The sequence below is a fragment of the Siphateles boraxobius genome, unplaced genomic scaffold (genome assembly GCF_051911475.1).
Source record: "Siphateles boraxobius isolate OS27281-9 unplaced genomic scaffold, OSU_SipBor_1 24, whole genome shotgun sequence".
In the NCBI taxonomy this organism is placed as follows: domain Eukaryota; kingdom Metazoa; phylum Chordata; class Actinopteri; order Cypriniformes; family Leuciscidae; genus Siphateles; species Siphateles boraxobius.
This window is the reverse complement of record NW_027508855.1, coordinates 18,202,396-18,225,000: the sequence shown is the minus strand read 5'-3', so window position 1 is coordinate 18,225,000 and position 22,605 is coordinate 18,202,396. Positions and strand designations below refer to the sequence as shown.

The 22,605-nt window shown below is 38.6% G+C and overlaps 1 protein-coding gene across 4 annotated transcripts in view; it reads left to right on the top strand.

The window, feature by feature from the left end:
- Positions 1 to 22,605, top strand: part of unc5ca (unc-5 netrin receptor Ca) — a 147,508-nt gene that overhangs the window by 73,217 nt on the left and 51,686 nt on the right. The window lies entirely within an intron of this gene.

The window sequence follows — 22,605 nt, the reverse complement described above, 5'->3', positions numbered from 1 at the left end:
GCGGCCGTGGGGAAGTGTGTGTTCATTATGCAGGACTCAAGGGACCAATCGCACACGCTAAACACACCTGATCTCCATGCTGACCCGTAACCGCAAATCTGGCCCTGCTGTCTGCAGCTGTCATTTATCTCAACACACTTTCATTCTCTTGCTCTCTCGTTTTTTCACTCTCCCTTTATGTTTTTTCATCCCTCTATCCATTCATAAACCCAACGATACCTTTTCCAGGCTATTTGTGGACATTTTACCACAATTAATATTACTGTATACAAATTAGAGCTGTCAATGAATTTTTCAAATCAAATGACCTAATTACATGATATTCTGATTAATTAATCTAATTATTTGAATTTGAACCGTCATTACTTAATAATAGATAAACAATATATATTATTATGATAATTTTACTTAACTTTAGTAATCATCCTTTTTATATATCAATCGTATAATTTTTCCAGGTGCACATTGCAATTTCATAAAAACGATGGTCGACAACCTCTTTGCATGTGAAATGAATGACAGGCTGCAATTTAGTTTGCAAAGCCGTTTTATTTTGACAGATTCATGAAACAATCCACAGCATTTTAGCTGCAATATGTTCTGTTTAGAATTTAGAGTTCTGAAAGTATGTGATCACACACAACAAACACTTTCATTTCAGGAGATCAAGGAGAAAGAATATGAGGCCTTAAAGGGTTTCCTTTTCCAATATAATAAATAGTTCCTATGGCCTTAATGATTTCTTCATGTATATTTCCAGTCATTTGTTTTAACAGCGAGTGCCTGTGGACAATTAACATAACAAATAAGAGTGGTGATATGAAAGGTTACACACAGTGTGTGTGTGTGTGTGTGTGTGTGTGTGTGTGTGTGTGTGTGTGTGTGTGTGTGTGTGTGTGTGTGTGTGTGTGTGTGTGTGTGTGTGTGTGTGTGTGTGTGTGTGTGTGTGTGTGTGTGTGTGTGTGTGTGTGTGTGTGTGTGTGTGTGTGTGTGTGTGTGTGTGTGTGTGTGTGTGTGTCTCTGTGGAGTTTGTGATCTCTGGTGGTTCTCGGTGCATCTGTGTTGTGATTAATGACCGTCTCTCCCCTCAGAGAGTAAGACAGCACAATAACAGCTCAATACATCTCTCATCTCATTTCTCCTCTGTTCTCCTCTCATCTTAGCTTTCCTCTTCTCTCTTATTGCTCAAAAATGGCTCTTTCATAACTCAATGGAGATCTAATGTAGTTTTTAGTTATATTTAATTTAGGTATCATCTTTGCCTAAGATATTTCTTGTGAAATTCTTTAAGAGCAGTAAAGATTGGAAGAAATAACACCATTTGCTTTTTAAAATATCTCCTGTGAAATAATAGAGATATGAAAGACACCTTATGTGTTCTGGAGGATGGTTAAGTTAATGGCAGCCTAACTTCTCTGTGATATTCTAGTCTCTACATATAGCTCGGGTCTCTCCTTCATTTTGTCCGTGGGATTTTTTTCGCCTGTTTCAACATCCAGCAGGTGAAAATCATCTAATAAAAGTAACACCGCTCTTCTTTTCAACAACACACGATTGGAGGAATCATTCTGGAGCTCTAAATAATAGTGATGCTTGCCCATAAACACGAGGGATTAATAGTTTGTTTAATACACTTGTCACATGAGACAACACACAGTGTCCAGCATGTAGTGTGTGTGTGTGTGCGTGCGTGCGTGCGTGCGTGCGTGTGTGTGTGTGCGTAGGTGTGTGTGTGTGTGTGTGTGTGTGTGTGTGTGTGTGTGTGTGTGTGTGTGTGTGTGTGTGTGTGTGTGTGTGTGTGTGTGTGTGTGTGTGTGTGTGTGTGTGTGTGTGTGTGTGTGTGTGTGTGTGTGAAAGGTATATATAGCTTTGGGCCTCTGTGACATGCTCCGATGGCCCAGTTCTGTCTGTTCAATGGCCCCCAACCCTCCTTGAATCTGTGTGTGTATGTGAAAGATAAATTTCCCATCCGCCCAACTGCACAGAGGAATTATTCCACTCCTGCGTCTTTATTTAAGTCGGCGGCAGAACTCTGATGCCAACACAAAAGAAACAGACTGAACGACTTTATTCAGTCATTTTCTGTTCAGAAACGCGCTTAGATCCACACACACCTCTCTGACCTGAGCAGAGACACCGTACAGGGATCAGAACATGAGGAGCTTTACCACAAAAAAAGAGATTTGAGATAATGTTCTCAATGGAAAACATGCATACTGTGTAGTATACTCTGAAAAATATCTAGTTTTAAAACGTAACGATACACATTTCAAACTTTGATGTGCAACATTGTTTTCACATGACATCACTACAGCATTGACCTGTGCTTCATATCCTCCACAGCTAGAGTGTTATTAGTTGTTGTAGTTCAAACTTACAAATAATCGGATAGAGGAAAAGAGAATTTAGCTTGCTGATCTCTGAGCTCAGAGTTTGGCCCGGACCCAGATCACTACCCTGTATCCCTGGCTGGGATAGGAATAATAGAGAGTGAGGAGTCGAAGAATGGCACATTGTCGAAAAATGTCGAAGAACGTATGTGAGTCGGCCGTGTGTTTATATATAGGATATATATATATATATATATATATATATATATATATATATATATATATCCTATCATGCTGGTTAGATAGATCATTTGATCGTGTGTTTATAAAACATCATATAGCTTGAGAAATCATGTCAAATCAGACTCAAGTCTGCAGATAATATACACTATGTTTCAAAAGTTTTGTCAATAATGTTTTTTTTTATTAAAAAGTAAATTAATACTTTTATTTAATAAGAAGAAATGCTTGAGCAGCAAATCAGCATATTGGCATATTTCTGAAGGATCATGTGACACTAATTACTGGAGTAATGATGCTGAAAATTCAGCTTTGATCACAGGAATAAATTATTTACGATATATTCAAATAGAAACGTTATTTTAAATTCTAATAATATTTCACAATATTATTATTTTACTGTATTTTTAATAAACTAAATGCAGCCTTGGTGAGCAGAAGAGACTTCTTTCAAAAACATGAAACAAATCTTACCGACCCTAAACTTTTTAATGGTCATGTGTGTTTATATATAATTTGTTATATTTTTTTCTGGTTTATCCACCATACTAGAAACAGAAGGTCAGGTTGGGTGCATTGCATTGTGGGATACAACGGTGTGTATGTGTGTGTGGGCCTGACAACCTCTACGTTTCATTGACTTAATTAACAACAGCAATTGTGCCAATTATGATAATGAGACTGCTAATGCCAGGTCTTCAGTAACACGGGCCAGTGTGTGTGTGTGTGTGTGTGTGTGTGTGTGTGTGTGTGTGTGTGTGTGTGTGTGTGTGTGTGTGTGTGTGTTGTTATGTCAGTTGTTTGAGAGCACTGCGTCCGTTACGCTAATAATCTACTGACACAGATGATTATAGAAATGTATACAGTATGAATACATATGAATAAATCAAAGCTGATCATATTTACTTTCTTAGTTGTACATAAAATTATGGACTGGATATATTGAACAAGATATATTGAAAGTCCTACAATCATACTAATAGATATTTCAGTCCAGTACTGAATACACACTCACCAGACACTTGATTTGGTACACCTCGCTAGCAGCGGCTTGGCCTTCAGAACTGCCTTAATTCTTCTTGGCATTGAATTATCAAGGTGCTGGAAACATTCCTGCTTAACCCTTCGGAGTCTTGGGCTATTTTGGCCGTTTTTGAGTACTTTTATTTTTTTTAAATTTTGCAACATAAAAAAATGTTTACCATACCAATGTTTGGTATAATTGTTTTCAGCACAACATCACCTATATGATCAGACAATTAGTTTTTCACTTTGATGTACTCTATCAACATACTGGACCCAAAATCACACAAAAAACACAAAATCCGAATAGAAAAATTATAGCTTTTCTACTACAAAAAACACAAACATGCTCAATGAAGCATTTTAAAAGGTTTAAAATGTAAACACAAGTTGTAAATGTCAACATATACAGGTACAATTCAGATATAATCAACCTATATACAAAAAAAATATGATTTACAAAAAAAGCGTGTGTAGCCATAGGCTTTTTTTCTTTCTTTTTAGCTCAGCCACTTTTTAAAAAATGTTGTGCACACAATTATTCAGAGGGCTATATTTAAGGCCTTGCATTCCCAGAGTATGAGGGTTCGCAAATAGTGCAAATACAACATAAAAAATTTAAAATTGAGATAAAATTAAACTATATGCAGCAAAAAGCAGGTGTGGCAATAGGCGTTTTTTCTTTTCTTTTTTGCTTAGAAACTCTACAAAACAATTCATGTACAATTACACAGATATCTACATTACAGGGATTTCATTCCTTGAGTAAGAGGGGTTCCTCAATAGTGCAAATATACCATACAATAGGTAAAATGAACACAAAATCAAATTATACATACAACTATTTACAGCAAATATCAGGTGTTTTTTATTTTTATTTTTTATCTGTGCCTCTCCTCAAAACAATTTAGCTAAATCTACTCCTAAACTACCTAAACTACTCCTAAACTACCTAAACTATCTACACTACTCCTAAACTACTCTCAAAATCTACTCAAACTCTTCCAAAAACTAGCAATAATCTCTATCTATATATATAACGTATATATGTCTATCTTTATCAACTCCGTAAATCCTCTGCCTTTCAATTTTGCGTCTTAGCTCAGTTGGCCTCCTTCTCCATTCCCTAAAATGTGCAGCCTGAATAGCAGAGTCAGCAGATTCACACATTTTTCTCCGTTTTGTTTTATGACAAAAACCGACGAAGTTATTAGAATAAATGCAACGCCTGTCGCATCCCATCCTGCGTTCTTTTACGAACGCGTCAGTATTTTTTTATATAAAGTTTAAATGATCATATCTCCGTTTTTACTTGGTCTATCAACACAAAACAAAAAGTAAAATAGAATTTCAAGCCAGCACTTTCGACAGAAGTGGACGGCAGCGCTCAACGTGACTTTGTTTTTATGCTTCGACGTCTTAAACTGGTCATGTAACTTGATCACGCCGGCGTGATCGGCGACCCCGAAGAGTTAAATCATTCCTGAATCTCCTGATCCTCCGCATCCCAAAGCTGCTCTACTGAACTGAGATCTGGAGACCGTTTGAGTTTTGTGAACTCACTGTCATGGTCAAGAAACCAGTTTGAGAGGATTTGAGCTTTGAGACTTGTGTGTTATCCTGCTTAAAGTATCCATCAGAAGAGGAGCACACTGTGGTGGTAAAGGGATGGACAGGGTCAAGACTCAGTTACACTGTGCAGTTTTTAAATTATTGAAAATTATAATCAATTGGTACTAAGAGGTCCAAAGTGTGCCAAGAAAACATCCCTCACACCATTACAGCTCCAGCGCCTGAACCGCTGATGTCGCTGATGTAAGGCAGGATGATCCACGCTTTCATGTTGTTTACGCCAAACTCGGACCCGACCGTCTGATGTTACTGCAGAAATTGAGACTCATTAGACCAGGCAACGTTTTCTCCAATCCTCTATTGTCCAGTTTTGGGGAGCCTGTGTGAATTTTAGCCTCAGTTTTCTGTTCTCAGCTGACAGGAGTGTCACCGGTGTGTGTGTGTGTGTGTGTGTGTGTGTCTTCTGCTGCTGTAGCCCGTCTGCTTCAAGGTTGGACATGTTGTGTGTTCCAAGATTGTTGTGCGTTCAGTGATTGTTGTGTGTTCAGAGATTGTTGAGCGTTCAGAGATTGTTGTGTTAGGAGATTGTTGTTTTCAGAGATTGTTGAGCGTTCAAAGATTGTTGTGTGTACAGAGATTGGTGTGTGTTCAGAGATGGTTTTGTGTTCAGAGATTGTTTTGATTTCAGAGATTGTTGTGTTCAGAGATTGTTGTGTTCAGAGATTGTTGTGTGTTCAGAGATTGTTGTGTGTTCAGAGATTGTTGTGTGTTCAGAGATTGTTGTGTTCAGAGATTGTTGTGTGTTCAGAGATTGTTGTGTGTTCAGAGATTGTTGTGTGTTCAGAGATTGTTGTGTTCAGAGATTGTTGTGTGTTCAGAGATTGTTGTGTGTTCAGAGATTGTTGAGCGTTCAGAGATTGTTGTGTGTTCAGAAATTGTTGTGTGTTCAGAGATTGTTGAGCGTTCAGAGTTTGTTGTTCAGAGATTGTTGTGTTCAGAGATTGTTGTTCAGAGATTGTTGTGTTCAGGGATTGTTGTGTTAGGAGATTGTTGTGTTCAGAGATTGTTGAGCATTCAGAGATTGTTGTGTGTTCAGAGATTGTTGTGTGTTCAGAGATTGTTGTGTGTTCAGAGATTGTTGAGCGTTCAGAGATTGTTGTGTGTTCAGAGATTGCTGTGTGTTCAGAGATTGCTGTGCTCAGAGATTGTAGAACGTTCAGAGATTGTAGAGCGTTCAGAGATTGTTGTGCGTTCAGAGATTGTTGTGTGTTCAGAGATTGTTGTGTGTTCAGAGATTGTTGTGTTCAGAGATTGTTTAGCGTTCAGAGATTGTTGTGTGTTCAGAGATTGTTGTGTGTTCAGAGATTGTTGTGTGTTCAGAGATTGTTGTGTTCAGAGATTGTGGTGTGTTCAGAGATTGTTGTGTTCAGAGATTGTTGAGCGTTCAGAGATTGTTGTGTGTTCAGAGATTGTTGTGTTCAGAGATTGTTGTGTGTTCAGAGATTGTTGAGCGTTCAGAGATTGTTGTGTGTTCAGAGATTGTTGTGTGTTCAGAGATTGTTGAACGTTCAGAGATTGTTGTCTGTTCAGAGATTGTTGTGTTCAGAGATTGTTGTGTGTTCAGAGATTGTTGTGTTCAGAGATTGTTGAGCGTTCAGAGATTGTTGTGTGTTAAGAGATTGTTGAGCGTTCAGAGATTGTTGTGTGTTCAGAGATTGTTGTGTGTTCAGAGATTGTTGTGCGTTCACAGATTGTTGTGCGTTCACAGATTGTTGTGCGTTCAGTGATTGTTGTGTGTTCAGAGATTGTTGTGTGTTCAGAGATTGTTGAGCGTTCAGAGATTGTTGTGTTCACAGATTGTTGTGTGTTCAGAGATTGTTGTGTTCAGAGATTGTTGAGCGTTCAGAGATTGTTGTGTGTTCAGAGATTGTTGTGTGTTCAGAGATTGTTGTGTGTTCAGAGATTGTTGTGTGTTCAGAGATTGTTGTGTGTTCAGAGATTGTTGAGCGTTCAGAGATTGTTGTGTGTTCAGAGATTGTTGTGTGTTCAGAGATTGTTGAATGTTCAGAGATTGTTGTCTGTTCAGAGATTGTTGTGTTCAGAGATTGTTGTGTGTTCAGAGATTGTTGTGTTCAGAGATTGTTGAGCGTTCAGAGATTGTTGTGTGTTAAGAGATTGTTGAGCGTTCAGAGATTGTTGTGTGTTCAGAGATTGTTGTGTGTTCACAGATTGTTGTGCGTTCACAGATTGTTGTGCATTCAGAGATTGTTGTGTGTTCAGAGATTGTTGTGTGTTCAGAGATTGTTGTGTTCAGAGATGGTTGTGTGTTCAGAGATTGTTGTGCGTTCAGAGATTATTGTGTGTTCAGAGATTGTTGTGTGTTCAGAGATTGTTGAGCGTTCAGAGATTGTTGAGCGTTCAGAGATTGTTGTGTGTTCAGAAATTGCTGTGCGCTCAGAGATTGTTGTCTGTTCAGAGATTGTTGTGTTCAGAGATTGTTGAGCGTTCAGAGATTGTTGAGCGTTCAGAGATTGTTGTGTGTTCAGAGATTGTTGTGTTCAGAGATTGTTTTGTTCAGAGATTGTTGAGCGTTCAGAGATTGTTGAGCGTTCAGAGATTGTTGTGTGTTCAGAGATTGTTGTGTGTTCAGAGATTTTTGTGTGTTCAGAGATTGTTGTGTGTTCAGAGATTGTTGAGCGTTCAGAGATTGTTGAGCGTTCAGAGATTGTTGAGCGTTCAGAGATTGTTGTGTTCAGAGATTGTTGTGTGTTCAGAGATTGTTGTGTTCAGAGATTGTTGTGTGTTCAGAGATTGCTGTGCGTTCACAGATTGTTGTGCGTTCAGAGATTGTTATGTGTTCAGAGATTGTTGAGTGTTCAGAGATTGTTGTGTCCAGAGATTGTTGTGTGTTCAGAGATTGTTGAGCGTTCAAAGATTGTTGTGTTCAGAGATTGTTGAGCGTTCAGAGATTGTTGTGTTCAGAGATTGTTGTGTGTTCAGAGATTGTTGAGCGTTCAGAGATTGTTGTGTTCAGAGAGATTGTTGTGTTCAGAGATTGTTGTGTTCAGAGATTGTTGAGCGTTCAGAGATTGTTGAGCGTTCAGAGATTGTTGTGTTCAGAGATTGTTGAGCGTTCAGAGATTGTTGTGTTCAGAGATTGTTGTGTGTTCAGAGATTGTTGTGTGTTCAGAGATTGTTGAATGTTCAGAGATTGTTGACCGTTCAGAGATTGTTGTGTTCAGAGATTGTTGTGTGTTCAGAGATTGTTGTGTGTTCAGAGATTGTTGTGTGTTCAGAGATTGTTGAGTGTTCAGAGATTGTTGAGGGTTCAGAGATTGTTGTGTGTTCAGAGATTGTTGTGTGTTCAGAGATTGTTGTGTGTTCAGAGATTGTTGTGTGTTCAGAGATTGTTGTGTTCAGAGATTGTTGTGTGTTCAGAGATTGTTGTGTGTTCAGAGATTGTTGAACGTTCAGAGATTGTTGTCTGTTCAGAGATTGTTGTGTTCAGAGATTGTTGTGTGTTCAGAGATTGTTGTGTTCAGAGATTGTTGAGCGTTCAGAGATTGTTGTGTGTTAAGAGATTGTTGAGCGTTCAGAGATTGTTGTGTGTTCAGAGATTGTTGTGTGTTCAGAGATTGTTGTGCATTCACAGATTGTTGTGCGTTCATAGATTGTTGTGCGTTCACAGATTGTTGTGCGTTCAGTGATTGTTGTGTGTTCAGAGATTGTTGTGTGTTCAGAGATTGTTGAGCGTTCAGAGATTGTTGTGTTCACAGATTGTTGTGTGTTCAGAGATTGTTGTGTGTTCAGAGACTGTTGAGCGTTCAGAGATTGTTGTGTTAGGAGATTGTTGTGTTCAGAGATTGTTGTGTGTTCAGAGATTGTTGTGTGTTCAGAGATTGTTGTGTGTTCAGAGATTGTTGAGCGTTCAGAGATTGTTGTGTGTTCAGAGATTGCTGTGTGTTCAGAGATTGCTGTGCTCAGAGATTGCAGAGCGTTCAGAGATTGTAGAGCGTTCAGAGATTGTTGTGCGTTCAGAGATTGTTGTGTGTTCAGAGATTGTTGTGTGTTCAGAGATTGTTGTGTTCAGAGATTGTTGAGCGTTCAGAGATTGTTGTGTGTTCAGAGATTGTTGTGTGTTCAGAGATTGTTGTGTTCAGAGATTGTTGTGTGTTCAGAGATTGTTGAGCGTTCAGAGATTGTTGTGTGTTCAGAGATTGTTGTGTGTTCAGAGATTGTTGTGTGTTCAGAGATTGTTGAATGTTCAGAGATTGTTGTCTGTTCAGAGATTGTTGTGTTCAGAGATTGTTGTGTGTTCAGAGATTGTTGTGTTCAGAGATTGTTGAGCGTTCAGAGATTGTTGTGTGTTAAGAGATTGTTGAGCGTTCAGAGATTGTTGTGTGTTCAGAGATTGTTGTGTGTTCACAGATTGTTGTGCGTTCACAGATTGTTGTGCGTTCAGAGATTGTTGTGTGTTCAGAGATTGTTGTGTGTTCAGAGATTGTTGTGTTCAGAGATGGTTGTGTGTTCAGAGATTGTTGTGCGTTCAGAGATTATTGTGTGTTCAGAGATTGTTGTGTGTTCAGAGATTGTTGAGCGTTCAGAGATTGTTGAGCGTTCAGAGATTGTTGTGTGTTCAGAGATTGCTGTGCGCTCAGAGATTGTTGTCTGTTCAGAGATTGTTGTGTTCAGAGATTTTTGAGCGTTCAGAGATTGTTGAGCGTTCAGAGATTGTTGTGTGTTCAGAGATTGTTGTGTTCAGAGATTGTTTTGTTCAGAGATTGTTGAGCGTTCAGAGATTGTTGAGCGTTCAGAGATTGTTGTGTGTTCAGAGATTGTTGTGTGTTCAGAGATTTTTGTGTGTTCAGAGATTGTTGTGCGTTCAGAGATTGTTGAGCGTTCAGAGATTGTTGAGCGTTCAGAGATTGTTGAGCGTTCAGAGATTGTTGTGTTCAGAGATTGTTGTGTGTTCAGAGATTGTTGTGTTCAGAGATTGTTGTGTGTTCAGAGATTGCTGTGCGTTCACAGATTGTTGTGCGTTCAGAGATTGTTATGTGTTCAGAGATTGTTGAGTGTTCAGAGATTGTTGTGTCCAGAGATTGTTGTGTGTTCAGAGATTGTTGAGCGTTCAAAGATTGTTGTGTTCAGAGATTGTTGAGCGTTCAGAGATTGTTGTGTTCAGAGATTGTTATGTGTTCAGAGATTGTTGAGCGTTCAGAGATTGTTGTGTTCAGAGAGATTGTTGTGTTCAGAGATTGTTGTGTTCAGAGATTGTTGAGCGTTCAGAGATTGTTGAGCGTTCAGAGATTGTTGTGTTCAGAGATTGTTGAGCGTTCAGAGATTGTTGTGTTCAGAGATTGTTGTGTGTTCAGAGATTGTTGTGTGTTCAGAGATTGTTGAATGTTCAGAGATTGTTGACCGTTCAGAGATTGTTGTGTTCAGAGATTGTTGTGTGTTCAGAGATTGTTGTGTGTTCAGAGATTGTTGAGTGTTCAGAGATTGTTGAGCGTTCAGAGATTGTTGTGTTCAGAGATTGTTGTGTGTTCAGAGATTGTTGTGTGTTCAGAGATTGTTGAACGTTCAGAGATTGTTGTGTTCAGAGATTGTTGAGTATTCAGAGATTGTTGAGCGTTCAGAGACTGTTGTGTTCAGAGATTGTTGTGTTCAGAGATTGTCGTGTTCAGAGATTGTTGAGCGTTCAGAGATTGTTGTGTGTTCAGAGATTGTTGAGTGTTCAGAGATTGTTGAGCGTTCAGAGACTGTTGTGTTCAGAGATTGTTGTGTTCAGAGATTGTTGAGCGTTCAAAGATTGTTGTGTGTTCAGAGATTGTTGTGTGTTCAGAGATTCTTGAGCGTTCAGAGATTGTTGAGCGTTCAGAGATTGTTGAGCGTTCAGAGATTGTTGTTTTCAGAGATTGTTGTGTGTTCAGAGATTGTTGAGCGTTCAGAGATTGTTGTGTGTTCAGAGATTGTTGAGCGTTCAGAGATTGTTGTGCGTTCAGAGATTGTTGAGCGTTCAGAGATTGTTGTGGTCAGAGATTGTTGTGTGTTCAGAGATTGTTGTGTGTTCAGAGATTGTTGAGCGTTCAGAGTTTGTTGTGTTCAGAGATTGTTGTGTGTTCAGAGATTGATGAGCGTTCAGAGTTTGTTGTGTTCAGAGATTGTTATGCTCAAACTTTTTTGTTAAACCAAATGATATTACAACACAATAGATTACAAATTATTGACACTTTTCTTTTTTACATAAAAATGAAACCATAAAAAGTACACATCAATGAGATAAAAAAAAATAAAAAAATAATAATAATAATAAAAAAATGTATATACATATCTATATATATATCCATATATATATATATACACATATATACATACAAGAAAATGTATATAAAAAAATTATAGTGATATAAGTAGATAATATACAATACATACATATGTATACACATACATACACACACCTATATACACATTATACATACATATATATATATACATATATATATATATATATATATATATATATATATATATATATATATATATATATACATATACATGCGTGCGTACACACACATTTAATCATATATTAACCAGGAGGTAGGGTTTTAAGAGAATTAAAGCAAGCAATAAAGGGATGGCATTTACTGAAGAAGTTGCTCATCCGAGAACTTCTTACTTTTTCCAGTTTCAGAAAAAACATGGTATCCACTAACCATTGGGAGGTTGCTGGAGGCTTATTAGATTTCCAGTGGAGCAAAATACGGCGCCTAGCTAACAAGGAGGTAAAAGATATAACATCCAGTTGTTTGGAATTAAACTGAGACCAGATTTTTGGTACACCAAAGATTGCTATGGTGGGTCAAACATCAATTCTAATTTTTAGCACTTTAGACATAGTTGTAAAATAAATGACCCAATAATTTTGCAACATAGGACAAGTAAAAAACATATGACTCAAATTGCACAAACGTGCATGACATCTGTCACATCTGTCTTCAACATTAGGAAATATTTCAGATAGCCTGGCCTTAGACAAATGAATTCTGTATAGTACTTTAAATTGTATGAGGCCAAGACGTTGAGTTGCAGAAACTCTTCCCAAACTAGCAACGGTGGCAGAGATGGGAACCTAGAAAATAAGGTAGCAGAACAGTGTCTAATCTGCAAGAAACGGTGTTCAGAGATTGTTGAGCGTTCAGAGATTGTTGTGTGTTCAGAGATTGTTGAGCGTTCAGAGATTGTTGTGTGTTCAGAGATTGTTGAGCGTTCAGAGATTGTTGTGTTCAGAGATTGTTGTGTGTTCAGAGATTGTTGTGTGTTCAGAGATTGTTAAGCATTCAAAGATTGTGTTCAGAGATTGTTGAGCGTTCACAGATTGTTGTGTGTTCAGAGATTGTTGAGCGTTCAGAGATTGTTGTGTTCAGAGATTGTTGTGTGTTCAGAGATTGTTGAGCGTTCAGAGATTGTTGTGTTCAGAGATTGTTGTGTGTTCAGAGATTGTTGTGTGTTCAGAGATTGTTGTTCAGAGATTGTTGTGTGTTCGTTGTGTGTTCAGAGATTGTTGTGTTCAGAGATTGTTGAGCGTTCAGAGATTGTTGTGTGTTCAGAGATTGTTGAGCGTTCAGAGATTGTTGTGTTCAGAGATTGTTGAGCGTTCAGAGATTGTTGTGTTCAGAGATTGTTGTGTGTTCAGAGATTGTTGTGTTCAGAGATTGTTGTGTGTTCAGAGATTGTTGTGTTCAGAGATTGTTGAGCGTTCAGAGATTGTTGTGTGTTCAGAGATTGTTGTGTTCAGAGATTGTTGTGTGTTCAGAGATTGTTGAGCGTTCAGAGATTGTTGAGCGTTCAGAGATTGTTGTGTTCAGAGATTGTTGAGCGTTCAGAGATTGTTGAGCGTAGAGAGATTGTTGAGCGTCCAGAGATTGTTGTGTGTTCAGAGATTGTTGTGTTCAGAGATTGTTGTGTGTTCAGAGATTGTTGAGCGTTCAGAGATTGTTGTGTGTTCAGAGATTGTTGTGTTCAGAGATTGTTGAGCGTTCAGAGATTGTTGAGCGTTCAGAGATTGTTGAGCGTTCAGAGATTGTTGAGCGTTCAGAGATTGTTGAGCGTTCAGAGATTGTTGAGCGTTCAGAGATTGTTGAGCGTTCAGAGATTGTTGAGCGTAGAGAGATTGTTGATCGTTCAGAGATTGTTGTGTGTTCAGAGATTGCTGTGTGTTCAGAGATTTTTTATTTGAGTTACTGTTGTCTTTCTATCAGCTGAACTGGTCTGGTCGTTCTCTGACCTCTGACATCAACAAGGCATTTTCACCACAGAACTGACGCTCACTGGATATTTATCCTTTTCAGATCATTCTCTGTAAACCTCGAGATGATTGTGTGGGAAAATCCCAGTTGCTCAACAGTTTCTGAAATACTCAGACCAGCCCGTCTGGCACAAACAACCATGACACGTACAAAGTCACTTAAATCAGCTTTCTTCTTCATTCTGAAGCTCACTTTGAACTTTAGAGATTGTCTTGATCATGTCTACATGCCTAAATGCATCGAGTTGCTGCCATGTGATTGGCTGATTAGATATTTGCGTTAACAAGCAGTTTAACAGTATAAAGTGGCCGGTGAATATAAATATATACAGTGCTTATCATAAGTGAACACACCATGCTAAAGTTGACTAAAAAGAGGAATAAGAAATCTTTTGGAAATTGATCTTAATGCCCTTAATTAAAAAAATGAGGAAAAATCCAACCTTTAAGGAAACCAATTTTCTTTGTGAATGAATAATGTATCATAAATAAATAAATGTTCTTCCTTAAAATACAGGCGGCATAAGTCAGGAGAAATACCTAGAGATTGGCATGGGGCACTTTCCATAAGATCATCTCTCAATGCAAATCAAACCAGCAAAACCATGCCAATCTCTAGGTATGGTGAAGGGAATGTGATGATGTGGGATATTTCAATTCCAAAGGCCAAGGGAACTTTATCAGGATGCATATTATCCTGGATCCATTAAATAACTGGCCTTTAAAAATAAAAACCTGCCTGCCTCTATGGGAATTTAACATGGGGGTGTCCTGACTTATGCCACCTGTATTTTAAGGAACAACATTTATTTATTTACGATACATTATTCATTCACAAAGAAAATTGGTGTCCTTAAAGGTTGGATTTTTCCTAATGTTTTTAATTAAGGCATTAAGATCAATTTCCAAAAGATGATTTTTTATTCCTCTTTTTAGTCAACTTTAGCATGGGTGTGTTCACTTATGCTAAGCACTGTATATTTGTACTGGTTTGTATTTTATATACCTAGAATATTAAACTGGTTATTCCAGGGTTCTAGCTGGTCAAAGCTGGTCCTAGTTTATGTAGATAACATGTTTGCTTGTCTACTAGTTGGATGAGTTAACGAAGTCCTTTACTGGTGGAGAAGTGGTAGAGCTTGTTTCCTTTCTTATAATAGCAGTCTTTGTTTCCAAGTGAAGTTTTAATGAATGTTTTGTTTCTCAAAGAAGTTCATGAAAAGAGTTCATCCAGCTGAGAGAATTCCAGGAAGATTCTGTCTGTCTGTTCTCTGTGAAAATAGAAAAATCCCTTCACAGCGTCCCTCAAATATCTGTGTCACACACACACACACACACACACACACACACCTCAGCCCGCAGACGACACTGCTGGAGGAGGCTGTCAGCCGCCGGAGTCTGATCACAAGAAGATGAAAGAGACAAAAACTGATTCTACATTTACTATCTTTCTCTCTATCCTTCTGCAGATACAAAAGAAATCAGCTCAATGTGGCCTGGCATGATTGTTCGAAATATTATTTCCAGATGAACCAATATGATTTATCATGATGAATTCGGATTACATAGCAGATCAAACTAAGAGCAGCTTAAATTTTCACAAATAAAAGTAAAAATGTCTCTAAAATGAGAATTCTGTAGCATTTATTCGCCCTCATGTCGTTCCAAACTTGTTTGACTTTCTTTCCTCTGTGAAACAAAAAGGGTATGTGTGTATGTTTGTGTTTCATCCACTGTTTGAACTCGAGATAAGAGGAAATTCCAGGGATTTCTTAATAACAGCATTGACCTGTGATCATATCCAGCTGGATATGTTATTCTGTAGAGAGATAGACAGGACAGAGAGCGAGACAGATTTGTGAGGGATTGACAGGAAGCTGAAATGAGGATGTTAACTTGCATTTTCCATCCTCAAGAATCGTGTTTAATATTTAATCTGATATGACTTACTGTATATGGTGCATGACAGTATCATACATTTTATATATACCCTAGGCAGAAGTTTTAGCCGAGGTGAATTATTTCTCTAATTACACCCGAACTCTCCATCAGTTTCTTTAGTGCTCTGCATGAAAACAGCAATGCTGAATAAAGCTGTTCAGGTGTGTGAGATTACAGTAGCATTGGTTCACACGCCGATCGCTGAATATACTGCATAATTCACGATAGCCCACTTAGCACAGATGTAGAGCACTTCAGCATGTTGGTGAGTTCTTCAGTCCTTACCGCATGTACCTTCAATGAAGCCTATATATTACAGATGGTGCCTATGGTGTGTTTCTTGATTGCGAGGCTCAATGGCGCTTGCTTGAATTCACAATGAGAGCGTGTGCAATCTTTAGCGCTCATTAAAGGACGCAGGTTTCCTCTCTGGGTTTAAACAGGTTTAGGAGGCTTCAGAATTAGATGTGTTATTGTGCTCTTGGGCCTCACACCTGGAGTTCAGATCAGAAGAACGTCTGCAAATATTTGAATGAGCCTTATTGCTGGCAGTGTGTGAGTGTGTGTTTATACAGCTTAAAACAACCTCAGAGTTCACTGATAATATCCAGATTCCTTAGGATAATATCCAGAGGGTTGTGCAAAATTCAGAATTGAAGAATGTGAGCTGAGAGTTTGAGCTTGGACTGAATTGGCCATGACACACGGGAGAGGATTTGAAATTTGAAATGGAAGGGCAGAAAGAGGAATTGTATCTATCTATCTATCTATCTATCTATCTATCTATCTATCTATCTATCTATCTATCTATCTATCTATCTATCTATCTATCTATCTATCTATCTATCTATCTATCTATCTATCTATCTATCTATCTATTGTTATAGACACATAGATAGATATTTGTACATTTGTATTAAGTATATTTGATCATATTTAATAAATTAACTTTTGTGAAGCAGAGTGGAAGAGGTCATTTGCCAGAATGCATTACCCGTGTTGAATTACTTTGAATTACAATTTTCTATAAATTCCTCTTTCTGTCATTAGAATTTAAAGCACCACTTGATATTTCTGGTAAGTCACCGTGATTTTGCTAAGTTAGACATGTTCATGGATCAACATATTTTGTTGATCCTGGAATAACATTCCTGTCCCAAAATGTATCCCTACCCCTAGTCCTAACCCTACCCATAAGTTTTCCCTAAAATCAAGGGAAATGATAGGTGAATAACACTGATGTTGAAGCACCTTAACCTGGGTCTAAGCCTAAATTTGACATAAGCTGTAAACTTGTCCCTCATATCTGATTGGTTGATCTGAAACAAAGATGTTGTTCCAGGAACATGTGTACACGTACTTGGTGAAATCACGTTCACCATTTCGGTCATGTCTAGTGTCGTATGAGACTGGGTAAAATGTAGTGATGCCATAAATGCTGTTTAGACCTTCACACACTCACATTTACACATCTGCTAGTTTCCCAACCTTCAGGTCTATGTATTCCATCCTAAATAATACTTCTCCTTGATGGCGTGAGTGTTTATTCATCACTTACACACTTGGTAGCATAAATACACACATCTATTCTGGCATGAAGAAAAAGCAATTATCTGAGAGATATTTAAATTTTTCACAAAACTTTCTGATTGGTTTTGCTTTCAGCCTCGTGTGTGTGTGTGTGTGTGTGTGTGTGTGTTTGGTTGTTGATTCTGCGTTTGCCCGGCGGGCACAGGAACTTTGTTCTGGCGGTAAACACTAACAGGAGAAAATGAGCAGGTGCGTGAAGAGCGTCTCTCTGCCTCTTTCATCCTGATCAGCAGACGAGTCCCTGCAGAGAGAAATCAGCCCGTCCAGAAACAGCCCAAAGTGAGCTTAACAGAGACACGGCAGGGAGAGATAAGGACAAATGTCAGTCACGCTCAAACCCGGGCTGAGAGAGTGCACTGGAAACATACAGCTTACACAGGTGTCAGGTCATCTACTCATCAAATCTTTGGACACCTTTTTTCACATTTTAGAGTAGTAGTAAAGACATCAAAACGACATCCTTTCATCTTTTGAACAAACAATGAGTGTTGTTTGCCTGTGCAAAACAGTTTCACAAGTCTGGACTCTTGATTTGATTCAGGTTCCTCCTTCAATTTTTTTGTTGTCCATCTACGGACCCCCTAAAGGGACATGGTGATGGAAAAACATGAGATGGGCATTAAAAATGATGTCAATGGTTTTGCGTCCTCTCGCAAATGTTTTGCATTCCCCTGAGAAACGTTGTGTTTGCTCAATCAACTTTCTCGGGGGAACTCAACAGACATCGGGAGCCAACGCAAGGTTTCCAGAGGGAGCGCCAAATTTTTGCGAGTGATGAAATGTTTCCAAGGGTAATGCAAAACTATTGCGAGAGAGCGCAAAAGCATTGAAATATAGAGGAATCATTCATGTCTGGAGCACAAGACGACATGGAAAAAGTTATGTAAAAAATTTACACTTTAGATTTAGAGGGTTTATTTTTTGTCCATACCCTATTTTGACAATATTAATATAGTGATGCTGACACACCACTGTGAAAGAATACAAATGGTAGTAAAGGATTTATGATTAAGATGAGATGCTTTTCAAAAAGTACTGAAGTAGTTTCCATCAGAGTTATTATAATTAACTAAAACTGAAACTAAGAGTGTGTGTTCACACTTGGCAGTTGAATTAAAATAAACTCTGGTGCGATTGCTCTGTTAATGCGGTTAATTTGAATGCCATCCGAACCCCGAGAGATTTTTTTGCAAGGCAGTTCACATTTCCAATTAAATGCGACCTTTTTTGATCTCCTGTGTGAACGTGAATGTGAACGTGAAATGACCCAGAAGTTACCCGCATGCGCAGAAGAGTATTCAACAGTCATAGTTGTTGTTTATCTTCTCATTCCCGCCTACTTCAACGCAGAATTATGACGTTTGTCGCATATCAATGACGTGCGGGTCGGATTCATGTGGCCTGGCCGTTCAGATTGAAGTCACATTTCAAAAGATCGGATACATATCGGATTTGGACCACATACCCAAGTGGCCTGGGTCACATTTGAAAAGATCGGATCTGTGTCGTTCAGACTGTCATGAAAAGATCAGATACAGGTCGCATAGGGGCAAAAAAATCGGAATTGGGTCGTTTCAGCCTGCAGTGTGAACGTAGCCTTAGTATGCGGATCAGATGCAGCTAGGGTGGCCATAGGTCCAGATTTTGGGGACACTCAAGCCGGACACTCATTTGTCCTCCTTTTTGGAGTTGCGCTGAATTGGTTTAAAAAATTTACCTATAAAAATCCCGCAAATTGATAGCGGCTCCCTAATGCCCGTAAATTAGTTAAAATCTCCCGGAATCTAGAGCTCGCGGTGTTATAGAAATGGCCACCCTAGATGCAGCCATTTCTTCTTTCCTATCGTTCACCATGTTTGCTTTGTTTACTCTAAGGCCGTGTGTCCACCAAAACATTTTTTCACGCGGCTGGCGTATTTTTTCAATTGTTTTCAATGGGGGCGTCACGTTTTTAGAAAGCCATGAGCGTAACGAGGCGCTGAGCGTTTTTTTCACGCTGAAGCGCTGAGCGTTTTTTATAGGTCGCAGAGAGTTGAAGAATGTTCAACTTTGTTTGGGTAAAACGCAGCGCTCATCACTGTCACTTTTTACCCAGCCGTTCAATCACAGTGGAGGAGGGGCGGGACAAATATCACACCGACCAACTGTCACAACATTCTTTCTGTACAACGACGTCAACCAGCAGAGCTAACCGAACAAAATGGATGAAAAATAAAAAAAATTGTATGAAACAAATTATCTGCAAAATCAGTTACAAGTAAACTGTGCTGCGGATATTCTGTATAATAGCAACGAAGCGTCTCAACTGAAAAAACACAGCGCTGCCAAAACGCTCTCAAGTGCCCACAGCTAGGCGTTTTCACCAGAGCGTCCAGCGTTTTCAACTGGCTAAAAACGCTTTGGTGGACGCACGGCCTAAGAGATTTCCCGTGTTCACAGTCGGGACTCTGGTTGTTTGTGAATGGAATCTGTTAGTGTGTGCAGATTTGAAAATCTGATAACAGTTTAAAAATCTTTTAGTGTGGGCCAGCCTTAACTGAGGAATTTCTGCAACTGTTTTGACTCCTTTACGCATTTTCGAAGCTCTTTGTGATTTCTCAAGTGGTAAAAATACCATCATCATGGTATTTAATATCATACTTGCGCACACACAGGAGCATTTTTCCCAGCTAAAGTTCAGCCGCAAAATATGTCATAAAGCTGATTTCAGTTTAAACATTTACATTAGTGATCTACAGAATAAGTAGTGCAGAATATGAAATATTTGTCCATCAACTTTTTTCCCTTTTTTCTGTGTATTATTTACACTACTTTTGGACCTGAATGTAGGTGTGCTCTCATGTGTTACTGTACCTCTGCAGAATTGTGTAAGTTCTGAGCTCAGGCAGACTGACGACAGATATTTGAAACGGGTGTTATATACAACAATATGCTCTCTAACAAGCACAGCGTGATGACAATATGAGCATATTGAGAAAGACTATCACATACAAGTGTGTGTGTGTGTGTGCGTGCGTGCGTGCGTGTTTAGAAGCCTGAAACTGTGGGATTGTGAATGCACTGATTTTATGATGCTATTGTAGAAATTTGTTTGTGTTTTGAGGTGACAATAGGACTAAATGCAGTAACCTGAGGGTTTAGTTTGACAACTGGGATTTGGGTTACCCTTTCTAGATGTAAATAGATCAAATGTATAGGGAAGTGTGTATGCTTGCGTGAGTAATATCGTGGGCGCCGCGTTTGTCACAGCTGGAGAGCGTGAGCAGCTGATTGGTTGATTTCCCCCCCTGCTGAGCCAATAAGAGGGTGATATTTTTATCCTATTCCCTCCAGACGAGCTCTCAGCAGCCTACAGGTACACTGCTGCGACACATTTACAAACGATCTCACACACAAACACACGCCTGCATCTCACTCGCCTGATTGACACACTACAGTGTTAATGCATCAGACACATATGCAAAGAGCTTGAAATGTGAAGGCTATGTTCTCGTTGAGCAGCAGTGATGATGACTTCTCATTTTTGTATGTGGAGAAATATGCCTCTCTGTTGTAAAACCTAGTGAGCTGCCTAACTAGGCAGCATTTTAAGGCGTCATTGACTTCATTGGCTGTTCCAAACTGTAGGCATCTTAATGATGCTGCCCTGTAAGAAACCTCATTTTGGACAGATTCTACTGCACTGCACTAGATAGAAGCTGTCCCAGAATATAGAGTAAGCAACTGTTTTCAACATGAATAATAATAAGAGATGTTTCTTGAGCAGCAGATCATCATATTAGAATGATTTCTGAAGGATCATGTGACACTGAAGACTGGAGTAATGATGCTGAAAATTTAGCTTTGCATCACAGGAATAAATTGCATTTTAAAATGTCTTTAAATAGAAAACAGTTATTTTAAATTAAAACAAATATTTTACAATATTACGTTTTTTGCTGTATTTTAGATCAAATAAATGCAGCCTTGCTGCACAGAAGAGACTTATTTTAAAAACATTAAAAAATCTTACCGATCTAAATACTAACATTCAACATTTTGGGTTAGTAATATTTTTAAAGGGGTGGTAAAACGCATTTTTCGAAGGCTTGATTGTGTTTGTGGGGTGCACTGTAACATGTGTTCATGCTTCGTTTTTAAAAAATTTCATTATTTTTCATATATTTTACCTTTATTCTACACTGCTCTGCCCCTCCTTGTAAAAACGGTCTGATGGTTTCCTGGTTCTATGAAGCCAGTCCCTCAAAAATACACAATGGGCTCAGATTGGTTAGCTGACCCAGTGTGTTGTGATTCACTAAACGCCTAGTGCACGTTTTCCGGAAACGTCTTGCCCCTTGCTATTACCGGTAGTTTGTGCTTTGGTGTATTATAAACAATGGCGTAAATAAAACCAATCGGACCGGGGGAAACGTTAGTGAAGATGATCGAGCAGAACCTGTTCAAGAACGGCTGTTAAACGACGTTTCAGAAAGGTTTGTTTTTTGTTGTTCTCTCATTACTTTTTAGATATGCTGTTATTTAATTGTACTAATTATTATAGAATTACAAAAAATAAGCTTCATAAACAAGAATTTCATATAATCGTTCTAACAAATTATACTACAGTCCTCAAAGGGATTTTTTTGAGTAAAGACTGCGGATCTATAGTGATCGTTTTCTGACTGTATGCCACCGTTACTTTTGTATTTTTAGAACGATTGTAGACAAATATCTGTCTCCAGAACTAACCCAAAACGAACACTAAACATCGGCTGCCAAATCAAACACAGAACCATGTTTAGCATGCCTGTAGATAAACAAGCATGTAGATAAACATAAAAGCTCTAATCAAAGAATAATTTACACTAATTCCAAGTTCGCTGTTGAGATTAAAAAAAAGTATGTAACGTTAGGTGTTTGTCGGATAACGTCAAGTATGAATGAGCATTTAACAAACCAGCAGAGCCAAACAGCGTTGTCATTTGTTTACTTCCTTGCTACAACGTACAATTAACAATACGAACTATAACAGGAAAACACAACGACGAAAAATAAATCATACTTACAGGTTGTGGCCCGTAAACAACAGCTTCTGTTCTTAAAGTTGGAGCTGCTCCATCTTTCAGGACAAGCCGATGTGCGAATCATGCATTGAACTCGCGAAGATTGTGAAAGCTTTCCTCCGTGTGCAGCAAATAGAGCGAGATTTGGGTCATAATTATGAGGGACCAAGTTAAAAATAAATTACCATTGATCCCATAACTCCCTCGTCCCTAGGAAGGCTGAACAAAGTGGACCTGCAACCGGGATGAAAATAACAGCAGCGTTTCGACGGCATTGCGGCAACTCATCTCCAAAACAGCAATATAAAATGGCCTCGCCCCTCTTATTAAGTATTCTCGGAGGAGGGGTTTATGTAAATAATGGGATTTGTTTTACTACCCCTTTAGATGTTTTTGCAAGAAGACAAGGTTGCATTTATTTGATCAAAAAAAGATTTACTTTATTTTAAAAATTCTAAATTCTACATGCATTTTTTGTTCTGTTCAAAACATGCAGATCCTCCTATGACAAAAAAAAATGTGTGAGAAAATTACAGATGGTAATAGTTGCTAAGATTGC